The sequence below is a fragment of the Cynara cardunculus genome (genome assembly GCF_001531365.2).
Source record: "Cynara cardunculus var. scolymus isolate 2C chromosome LG 8, CcrdV1, whole genome shotgun sequence".
NCBI classification, from domain to species: Eukaryota; Viridiplantae; Streptophyta; class Magnoliopsida; order Asterales; family Asteraceae; genus Cynara; species Cynara cardunculus.
The window spans coordinates 24,202,940-24,214,390 of NC_037535.1; the positions used below are offsets into that span (position 1 = coordinate 24,202,940).

General features: G+C 34.4%; 1 pseudogene; it reads left to right on the top strand.

Annotated features, from left to right (window-relative positions):
• Positions 1-2,725: 2,725 nt before the first annotated feature.
• On the top strand, positions 2,726-6,978 carry LOC112517453 (annotated as a pseudogene).
• Positions 6,979-11,451: the final 4,473 nt, after the last annotated feature.

Genomic DNA, 11,451 nt, shown 5'->3' on the forward strand with positions numbered 1-11,451 from the left:
CATTTGTTGTTGCAAAAGTAATTGTAATAATTTTCTTCTATGAGGTTCTTTAGAAATCAAGTAAAACAAACAGAAAATGAGCAGAGTCTGTTGTCCAAACGCAAATAGCGAGCATGCCTGTCGACATAAGCAATAACGACCAATAATCAATAGCAACATCCAACAAACAGAATCCGTCATCCAGTAGCAACGTCCAAATTGAATTGGGGAAATACAATCATGTAGTTTTGTTAAGGGAATAAGGGGGCAGAATCAGATTGAATTTGGTTGGCCTAGTTGGACTAAGTTTCGGCTTTGGGCTCTAAATTGGACTAATAATATATGTATTTATTTTTTAGCTATAAATTGGACTAAAATGTGCACATATTGCATGAGATATAAATTAAAATGGTGTAACTATTGCATATATATATATATATATAATTTTATCGAAATAATATATATTAGCAGCGGGTTGGCAGATTGAGTTTCATCGGGTTGTTAGCGGGTTGGGTTGGTCAGGTTTCGTGGGTTGACGGTTTTTTGTACAGCCCTGATCTCAACGCAACCCAACTCAAACCAAAGTGCAACCCAACCCAACTCAAATCGTATGGGTTGGTCGGGTTAGTCGGACTTGTCAGGTTGATGCTTTAATATATTAAGATATTTTTCTAATCTTGAATATGTTGTTTTTTCTAGCCTACTCATTTTTTATTTTTGTCATCAACCATTTGGTACAACCTATCCACACTTTTTAATTCGTAATTATATCTCATTCAATTACTTTCCTCAATTTGCACACACACATACATATTCATAGTTACCGAACATATGTACAAAAGAGTTACATGAATATGGATAATAGATTGGAAATATATGTATATGAAGAGGGTATCATGTGATTATCTACTGTCATGCTAATAAACTCAATAATAATTTAAATCCAATAAATAAAATGATATCGAGTTCATCTGGTTGAATTGAACTCAAATAAAAGTAACCTAATATGAACCCAATAGATACATTTTAAGGATTTGCCATCTTCGTTATACATATGCTTGCTTCAAATTGAGTTATTTCACGTTGGTTGGGTTGGGTTGATCGGATTTTTGAGCACCATTACCACCTTCTATAGGGGGTATCTAGGTAAGATAGGGGGTAAGAACATCTCTAATGGATCATTCAAAATGGAGAATCAAAAGTCAAAATCTTAATATATATATATATATATATATATATATATCCAACACTTTTTCAATTTTTTATATTATAATATTCATTATATTACTAAAATATTCAGTACATGTAATAAAATATTATTTTTTCTACCATACATTTAATAAAATTTAATTTATCTCTTATATGTAATCATTTATGACATTTCTGCAATTTTGGAGAATTTCGCCTTAGTTTTTTTTATATTTTCTCCGTTTTAATGAATGTTTTGAAATCTATTGAGTTAAAAATCCCAAAAATATCTATTTTGGAGAATCTGTTAAAGATGCTTTAAGAACCAGGTGTATGTGAGTGATGTTATGATAATATTGATTATTATTAATAATAATAAATAATGATTATTCATTAACATTATTACTATAGCACATATACAAACTAGATCTTACGATTGTATTTCAAGGAGGATTCGAATATTTTGTATATCGTAGGACCTGTACCTCCTATGTTGCTTTTAACATCCGTTTTTGTGGTGTGAGTCTTTTCGGTCACAGGTAGGGGTGCTCATGGGTCGAGTTGATCCGGTTGAAGACATTTGAACAACTCAACCCAATGCTTACGGTTTGAAAAATCTTAACCCAACCCAACCAAACCAAACCAAACCTTACAAGTTGGTCGGGCTGATACTTTGGTACATTAAAATATTATCTTTAGTTTGAATATGTTATTTATCTACTCATAATTTCTTTTTCATTATCAACCATTTGATACAACTTATCCATATTTCTTAAATCTTATGTATGTCACATTTACATATATATGTTCATAATTACTGGACATATATACAAATGAGTTATATAGAGATGGAGAATAAATAAAAAATACATGTGTATGAAGAGGGTACATGATAGTGTAATTGTCTAATGTACATATTAATAGAAACTTAACAATCATATTAAATCAAGAAGAAAAAGGTTATCGGGTTCATCGGCTTGAGTTGAGTTCAAATAACAATAACCCAATATTAACGCAACACCCACGGTTTGAAATTTTTTACAATCTGATTAGACATCGGGTTGCTTTGGATTAAGTTATTTCGCATTGAATTGGGTTGATCGGATTGGTCAGGTTTTTGAGCACCTCTAGTCACAGATATCCCAGTTTTGATTTTAGTTAATACTGTTGGATTTGTGTTCGTATCAATTTGTTTCAGGATGGTTCTACAACTTACCAATTTTTTTTTATCGTTTCTACGTAATAAAATTCGGTTTAATTTAATTTAAGAATTGATTGTTTACCTTTTAATAGTTCTATTGAGATACAACATCTGAATCGTTAAAAGATGAATCTTGTTTGACAAAAAAAGTCTGTCTCTTAATGGTTCTAAAATCTTCTGAATGATTTTGTACATTAAGGTCCTAATTTAAAAATTGTAAACAATTACCAAACAATTATATTTTATTTTATCCGCTGCCATTTGAAAATGATATAATTCCTTCCGGATTCAAACATTTCAAATCGAATATTCCCTCCTTTTCTTTCTCTACGAATCTTCTCCACCCGACTAGCAACAATGGCGACCTCCTATATCTTCCTAAAAACACCTACAAAAACTACAATGAACGACAAAATTTATGCTTCTTCGGTTTCAAGGAAACAAGATCACCAAACCACTATCTCATCGTCTTCCTTCAAGTCCCGATTCGAAGCATATAACCGCTTACAGAGTGCCGCAGTTGCATTGGCGAAAAGCTTCCGATTCCTGAGATTGTAGCACTCGGAGGTCAGTCAGACGGTAAGAGCTCGCTTCTTGAAGCTCTTCGATTCCGATTCAATGTACGTGAGGTCGAAATTGGGACACGCAGGCCTCTTATACTCCAGATGGTCCATGATCCAACAGCTCTTGATCCTAGGTGTCGGGTTCAGGTTCAATTCCTGTTTTACCCGATTCTACAGTTTCAGATCTATGAATGAATTTATTTCAGTTTAATTTTAGGGTGTAGAGTTTCTGGAAATTGTTGACCATGGAGTGAATTTGTAGTTGATAATGACTTTTGATAGTAACGTCAGGAGGAGGACTCCGAGGAATATGGTAGTTCTGTTGTGTTAGCATCAGCAATTGCAGATACTATTAAATCATGAACTGATGCGCTATTGAAGATGACTAAAACGGCTGTCTATGAGAGCTGAATATGCCCATTGTCCTAATCTTGCCATTAGTGATACTCCAGGATTTGTTCTCAAGCTAATTCAATCGGACTCTGCTTTTATCTGTGAGAGAAGGGTCAAGAGTACCATACAATGCATATTTACAACAATCCGAATTGCATTTGATAGGCTATGAAGGGTGAACCAGAGAGCACCCCAGAAGAAATTCTTTCAATGGTGAAGTCGTTGGCAAGTCCACTGCATCGCATTCTCGTATCCCTTCAACAAAGTAGTGGAGAGTGGTGCTCATCTTTGTGGTTGGATGCCATTCTTGATATTGATCCAACCTTTGGGAGAACATTAATTGTTGTCTCCAAATTTGATAACCGGCTCAAGGTACATAAATTCATGGTTTTGCATGCGAAGCTAAATTCTATAGCCTAAACTGCCTGATAGATAGAAAAAGAAAGCCATTTAATCTGCTTTCTGATATGCTCACTGCATTTAGCTCTTGATTTTTTTGCATTAGAAACTTTAAGAATACTGGTGTTGATAATAGTTATTACACTCCTGCATCTGCAAGTCGGTCTGCTAAAAGATAACTCTTGTCATTCTCCTATAGATTGGTGTGTGAATTACCTTACTTTGGCCACGATGAACTTTACATCTTACAACGTTCATTTATAATACAAGATATCCATTTCTCCAGGAATTTACTGAACCGTGGGAGGTGGATCACTATCTTAGTGCAAGTGGCTATCTCAGAGAGAACACACACCCTTTTTTCGTGCTCTACCAAAGTAAAGGACCACAAGTTCGAATGAAGAATTTCGCAGACAAATATCTCAGGTGGATGCTAATGTTTTCACAGACAAATATCTCAGGTGGATGCTAATGTTTTATGCCATCTGCGAGAAAATATCAATGGTGGCTATGAGGAAGAAAGGTATCGATCCCACATTGGTTTTGGTTGTCTCCGAGATTATTTGGAATCTGAGCTTCAAAAGAGATATAAATAAGCTGCACCTGCAACATTGGCTTTGCTTGTACAGCGTTGCAGTGAAGTCACTGCTCAATTAAGCACCATGGACTCTAAAATACAGGTAACTTCTGATGTTGCTCATCTCTGAATATCTTCGATGCTGTATGCATCCTCCATCTGCAATCACGTGGTATGAAGTCGTACCTGATTAATCTTGCATTTTCTGGTATTGAAACTACGAGCTTAGAAGAACAACGGTGTTGTATTTGCAACTTACTAGCTTGTTTGTTTAGTGGAAATCAGATCTTTAATCTCTCTCTGTGTGTGTGGAATTATATGTTTCAAACTTTCTGTTAATTGAAACATTCCCCTCCCTTTGAAATGGTGAAGGGAGCATTGATAGATGGAGCTGCGGATCCTGACCCTGAACAATGGGGGAGAACAACATAGGAGGAGAAGTCAGAAAGTGGTATGGGGAACTGGCCTGGAGTAATAGCTGATATACAACCAGCCAATGCTACCCTTCGCCTTTATGGTGGTGCCGCTTTTGAAAGAGTGATGCATGAATTTTGCTGTGCTGCGTATTCAGTTGAATGCCCTCCGATTTCAAGGGAGAAGGTGAATGCACTTGACAATGAAAAACCTTTTTTTTATTGTGTTATAGAGAACTTGAGTTTAATCCGCTCTACTCTTTGGGTAGAGATCAGGTCTGCCTACATCCCACCCCCTAAACCCCACCTCCAGGTGGGACATACTACATTTCTATGGTTTAGTTTAGAGAACTTGAGTTTGCTATCTTTTGGCAGGTTGCAAATATAATACTTGCCCATGCTGGCCGAGGAGGGGGAAGGGGAATTGCAGAGGCAGAGGCAGCTGCAGAGATTGCTCGTGCTGCTGCCAAGTCGTGGCTTGCTCTTCTTCTTGAGACAGCTTGTGAACGGCTTGCATTTGTGTTAAAAAGCCTGTTTGATCTTGCCAGGGAGAAAAATCAAGACCACCACTTTGATTGTAAGAACTTCTCTGTTATTTCCTACCAGTAGTATATACAGCTGCATTCTGATTTACTGAGAAGAAAAGAAATTCTATGCCGGTATACTATTATTTCTCATATCCAAAATTTTCAATTGATGACAGATGGGAAGAAAACTGAGGATATGGATTGGTATGTAGGTTTTCATGCTGCTTTAAGGCGTTCTTACAATTGTTTTCTAAGAGATTTAGTGAAACAGTGCAAGCAACTTGTTCGGCACCACTTGGATTCAGTTACAAGCCCATATTCTCAAGTATGCTACGAGAGTGATTTCCTATTTGGGCCTGGTGCAAACTCTAATTACAGATACCAGGCAGCAGCTAGTTCAATATGCCTAGATTTGGCAGATTATGGGTTATCACTGTCTAACGAAAGCTCTGAATGACCAAGAAAACATCCCTCCAGAAAAGAATGCTCAGGAAATGACACCAGGAAAGCTTTTAAAAGCAGGAGAAGCTTCTATGACTGTGCCTGAAACAGCATCACCTGACCAACCTTGTGATGATTATGTCAAGAAGGAACATGGAGACTTCATTGAAGGTGGATCTAGAAAACGACATCCTAGATTACAGGCAAACAACAAAGTGTTGGGCAATCTTGTTAGTCAAAACGGTGGCAGTGTAGTCTTTGCAGCTGGGAATACTGGCTCACGATCAGGCTCAACCTACACCGAGATATGCTCATCAGCTGCACAACATTTTGCACGGATACGTGAAGTCCTGGTCGAGCGGAATGTAACTTCAGCACTGAATGCAGGGTCTCTAACCCCATGGTCCGTTACTAATGCTTTTCTTATCAAACCAACTTATATGCTGCTAAAGTTACATAGTCTTATGAATTATTGTATCTCATTTATTTATCTTAACAAAACAATAATGAAATTGAAGTTGGTTAGATATAATGCTTGTGTACAATGTAACACTCCTTTGTAGATCAAAGTCAAACTGTTCTGTTAGGGAGTGTTTGGTAGGAGCGACGGGACAGGACAGGCAGGACTGCATGAACGAGAATAAGATAGGTGGGTGAAAGAATTGTGGAAGGTTTCAAAGTTTTAATTTGACACAGGTAGTTTAGTAATATACTAAATCTTGCCCCATCTCCCAGATTTTTGTCATGTCCTATCCCACGTGAAAAACGCACCCTCAGAATTCTTGATTATACTTATCTTTGTTGGGATTTCTGATGTAGAGGAACCAAACTGTTTGTTACTGAATCTATGACCGAAGCTTGTGAGATGTAATAATGGTCCTACGGATGACTAAGAATGTAGGTCGAATGTTGAATGGTGTAAAACTATGTGTTTAATCTTTTGTTTCCTTAAACTATTATTTTGTGTGTGATTATAGATCCTGCTATTTTATTTGCATATGAATTGAACTTTTTCAGAAGTTAAGAGTTAGAGGTGATCTTGGGCAAGTATCTGGATCTTATTAAGCAGGTTGGTTTTATAGGTCTAATGTTGTGTCTTTTCTTCTTCAGCCGTGAACGTCTTACGGTAGCAGTGCGTCTTGATTTATTTGCTGTGAATGATGAGAAATTTATGGACATGTTTGTTGCACCTGGAGCAATTGACATCCTTCAGAACTAACGACAGGCTCTTCAGAAGAGGCAGAAGATATTACACTCTTGCTTGACTGAATTTAAGTCTCTGGCAACATCCCTTTAGATAGTTGTACAGTTATCCTCGCTCGTGAGCGAATATGAAACTTGAAGCTGATGAAGCCCGAACAGTGAGGTTCTCCTGTCATTTCTTGTTGGGATGTTTTGGTTAAATAACCTTCTGTCAAGTTTCTTTTTTAAATCCATGATCTTGTGACAGGTTTGAGGATGTCCTTTCTTAATAGATGAATGCCGCTTTCATACACAATAATGACTTAAAACTTGTTCAGAAGGCATGGATTTTAAAAACACTCGTCAATGGCCTCCTCACAAGTGTCTTTTTAAATCCATTACCTTCTGACTGAAAGCATTCTAATGTATATAAGTAGCATTCTTTTTTAAACAGTGGTATTCTCAAACCTGTATAGAAGTGATATTCTTTTGTATAGAAGTAGCATTCTTTTATTATGACCTGTCAGAAGGTCATGGATTTAAAAGAAACGTTAGAAGGCCATGGATTTTAGGAAAACCGTGTCAAAAGGTTCATTTAACTAAAGGACTCCTTGTTGGTTACTAATAACTGTCTGTCAAGTTTCTTTTTTAAATCCACGACCTTCTGACAGGTTTGAGAATGTCCCCTTCTTAATAGATGAATGCCACTTCCATACACAAGAATGACTTCATATGTGTCAGAAATGCATGGGTTTAAACAACAATTGTCAATGGCCTCCTGACAAGTGCTTTTTAAATCCTTGACCTTCTGACAGGTTTTTAGGTATTCTTGTGTATAAAAGTGGGATTCTTCTGTCAAGCAGCAGTATTCTCAAACCTATCAGAAGGTTATGGATTTTAAGAAAGAAGCCTGTCAAAAGGTCATTTAACCAAATGACCGGTTGTTGGTTACTAATAATTAGAAAGTGTTCTGATGAATTGGTTTTTAACATCATTTTGGGTGATCTGCAGGTTACACTTCTATAAACAGTTTCTGAACCAGTCTGAAATCTACGTGAAGTTTTCTGGTAATGTTGCTCTCTGAAACTCAATTGCATCTTGATTTTTCTATGCAAATTGTTGTGTTTCATGTGGAATTTGGTCACTGTTTGATTAGAATTTATTAGTTTCTTGAGCTAGATTTTATGTAAATCGGTATGCATAATTTCGTACATGCCACTTGTAAATTGCAAATTTGATTTCCACGTTTATATTATTTGTGTAATTGTTTATGTGGGTTTAGTTTAACGGGTAAGGAGGTGAACATCATTGAAAAATGATTTGCAATGATAGTTAGGGTTGTTAATGGATCTCCTCATGATGCTTTTTGGCTTTATAGTATTCCTTTCCATGTAAAGTTGCAACTTTTCCCTTAGGTTTGTGAGTAAAAATCAAAAGCAATAATTTTAATTCTAAGGTATGATTTATATTTTTTTATATATTTCTATTATTGTGTGTATATGTATATGTATATGTTTCATATGTGAAATATATTTTCACATGTATAACAGTTTTGAATGTTTCATATGAAACATTGCTGTATGAACGAACACGACATGTATCTCATGTGTTGGTTTTATATATTAAAATAAAAACCAGTTGACAGGTTTTTAACATATTTGCTATTTTCATTTGATTTTTTGGGACCAGGGATTAACTTTTAGACAAAGTCACTATAAGACATTTAACGCTTTATTTATACTATATTTTAAAGCATTTAATGTTTTATCTATACTATCTATACTATACTATAAAGCATTTGACAAAAACTATTAAAAACCACTTTTTATGCATTAAGTACTGTTTATTAATGCATGTTACATAAAACTTAAGATTACAAGTAGATTGTGCGTAAATACAACTTATTAAAACTTCATATTTGAATTCGTGTAACTAACTGCAAATAAATGCACAAATACCCTTCTAGTATTATATAACATTTAGGTTTTATCTTTTAAAAATTCTTAATTTTACAAGATTACAAGTGTTGAAGTACAATATAAAATACATACAAAATCTTTCAACTATTTTACTATTTTTTGTTAGAAACTTGAAGAGTTATTGACAACTCACATTACTTTTTCCCCATGCATGTATCAAGTTTGGGAAACTTACATATTTATTTCAAGATAAAAAAAAAGTCTAAATTATCTCATATACAATTAATTTTTAGTTAAAAATAACAGATATTTTATTATTTTTAATTTAATACCTATATTAATATATATTTTAACTAAGTTGAATATATTCACATTCTAGTACATTTATATAATATTTTTATTATATTATACAACGTGTATAACTTATAACCACAAGGCTAGTGCCTGATTGGTTTGAGCTTGGCTCCAAAGATCAAAAGTACTTGAAGGTCCCAGGTTCAAATCCAAGGAGGAATAAAAATTCTTTTGTGACCACGGAGGTTCAAATGCGGTGACTCCGGGCTATCTGCAAAGTAGGTGGTCGTCTTGAGATTAGTCGGCTCGCATAGCGGGTTGGATATTCAGGTTAATAAAAAAAACATTTATAACTTATTTGTACATACATACAAAATTTTAATAAAGATGTATTATACATATAACTACCAAAAAAACACACCCATGTTCTTAGAACCACACTAATTCAGGAAAAAAATAAGAATGACAAAATAAAGATGCATTACATAAATATATACTTCTAGCTATCTATAAAAAATGTCAATCACAAAGGTGGTGTCTAATTGGTTTGAGCTTGAGCTTCATAGGTCAAAAGTGCTTGAAGGTCCCAAGTTTAAATTTAATGAGAAATAAAAATCCCCTTATGACCACGGAGATTTAAATATCCAGGTTAATAAAAAAAAATTCACTGATGTTGATACAAGATTATATATGTGATCGATAGAGTCAAAGAGTCAAAGAAGCTAAAAGACGAGGAACCCTCTCCAGACTTTTGTTTTTCTGTTTTGCTTCACGTGAACATTATCTCAATAAAATAAGAAACTAATAAAATTTCCCCAACAAAATTCTTTACAATTTCTTAATTTGATGCATTTTGAGTAATAAAACAATATAAATATTTTATTTATTTATAGTAATTATATAAATTATTTACTTAATAAACCATTGGTAAAAAACTTATTAAACCAAAAACCAACTTGTAGAAAACAGAGAAACTAAATTATTAAATATATTTTGTAATKATTGATTTACCTTTTTTTTATATCTATTTTAATTTGTATATTATATTAATATATTTTCTAGATTCATTTAAACAAAATACATTAAACTTGTAAAATAAATTACAAAAAATACAAGAAAAATTTGTGATTGAACAAGAACCTTTATTACCGTTCATGAAACTTGGAGGATTTGACCATTACCGATGTTCAATACACAGGATCTGACCATTACCGATGTTCAATACACTTATGTGAGACACCGGAAAGCATCAAGAAAGCCATTCCAAATTAGTAGCAAAGTATACTGGTATCAAAATCTAAAAGACACCATCACATCTACACTGATACAAATTTAGATCAAGAATCATTGATTCCCATGAATAAAGATCATGTACAACCCTTGTATATGGGAATAGGGTATAAATCGTGGGTCATGAATGTAGAACATTATCTGGAAACAACAAGATGGATCTTGAGACATAATTTAGAACACAAGATGAATCTTGGATTCAGAACATAATCTGGAACCTAAGATGAATCTTGAATTCAAAACATCATCTAAAACCCTGAAAGAATCTTGAATTCTGAACATAATCTAGAATCCAAGAGGAATCTTGAATTCATAACATAATCTGGAACCCAAGATGAATCTTGAATCCAGAACATAATCTAGAACCAATGAGGAATCTTGAATTCAGAACATAATCTAGAACCCCAGATAGATCATGGATACACAAGAGGAATATTAAATGCAGGATCTAATCTAGAACACAAGGTGGATCTTTAACCATCATATAGGATCCTGTTAAATGAAAGTGGATCCTATGCCAATAATCATATGAATTACAGAGGAACTAGTAGTACATATAGGAGGAACCTGCTAAGTGAAAATGGATATAATACATCAACATCTAGGAAGTAGGAACATGATGATTGAGACACTTATTTTACATATGTGAAAAAGGAACCAACTACATAAGACATTTTTGCTTTTAGCAATATGAATCAGATTCCAACAAAATGCAGGTCTGCTTTTCACTATTCACTCTGTCTTCTTCTCATCCTTGCTTTCTTTAGCTTCTTTCTCCTTTGGTTTAGAATCTTTAGCTTCTTTCTCTTTCGGTTTAGATTCTTTAACTTCTTTCTCCTTCGGTTTCCCCTTTTTCGGCTTCATAAAGCAAAAACAAGAACAACAAGGACACTGAAACAAGAACTTCATCTCTCTCTCTCTACCCAATCCTCGAAAATTTCGGATGAGGGTTTTCTTTTAGCCTTAGCTTTTTACCTTATTGTACAAATGCAAATGCCTTTTTATTATTACAAATATATGTAACTCAATTATAGGATTCCAGATCAGTCATTTTCAGTGGGGACTAGCACCCATAGGAAACATTA